The sequence below is a fragment of the Sinocyclocheilus anshuiensis genome, unplaced genomic scaffold (genome assembly GCF_001515605.1).
Source record: "Sinocyclocheilus anshuiensis isolate Anshui unplaced genomic scaffold, SAMN03320099.WGS_v1.1 scaffold333, whole genome shotgun sequence".
Taxonomy (NCBI): domain Eukaryota; kingdom Metazoa; phylum Chordata; class Actinopteri; order Cypriniformes; family Cyprinidae; genus Sinocyclocheilus; species Sinocyclocheilus anshuiensis.
This window is the reverse complement of record NW_015539871.1, coordinates 387665-388428: the sequence shown is the minus strand read 5'-3', so window position 1 is coordinate 388428 and position 764 is coordinate 387665. Positions and strand designations below refer to the sequence as shown.

At 37.2% G+C, this 764-nt stretch overlaps 1 protein-coding gene across 1 annotated transcript in view; it reads left to right on the top strand.

The window, feature by feature from the left end:
* The window catches only part of LOC107685222 (ADAMTS-like protein 3), a 244976-nt gene that overhangs the window by 196599 nt on the left and 47613 nt on the right, over nucleotides 1-764 (top strand). The window lies entirely within an intron of this gene.

The following is a 764-nucleotide window of genomic DNA, read 5'->3' as shown; positions in this document are numbered from 1 at the left end:
ACACAGACAAACACACACACACACACACACACACCCACATATATATATATATATACATACATACACGGGTGCATCTCAAAACAATGTAATAGTGAAAAAGTTCTTTTTTTTGTAACATTTCAAAAAGTGAAACTTTCATATATTCTAGATTCATCACATGTAAAGCAAAACACTTCAAATGTTTTTTTTTTTTTATGTTTTAATTTTGATGATTAGTTTACAGCTCATGAAAGTCAAAAATCCAGTATCTCAAAATATTAGAATATTTCCTAAGATCAATCAAAAAAAGGATTTGCAAAACAGAAAAGTTCAAGTTCTTTAAAATATGTTAATTTATGCACTCAATACTTGGTCGAGGCTCCTTTAGCACAAACTCCAGCATCAGTGAGGTGTGAGCACTTGGAAGTGGTTTTGGCCCTGTGGGCAGGTGCTAAAGTCCTGCTGGAAAAGGAAATCAGAATCTCCATAAAGCTTGTCAGCAGATGGAAGCATAAAGTGCTCCAAAATCTCCTGGTAGACGGCTGCATTGACTTTGGACTTGATAAAACACAATGGACCAACACCAGCAGACATTACGGCACCCCAAATCATCACTGACTTCGGAAACTTCACACTGGACTTCAAGCAGCTTGGATTCTGTGCCTCTCCAGTCTTCCTCCAGACTACAGACCTTGATTTCCAAATGAAATGCAAAATTGACTTTTATCTGAAAAGAAGACTTTGGACCACTGAGCAACAGTCCAGTTCTTTTTCTCCTTAGCCCA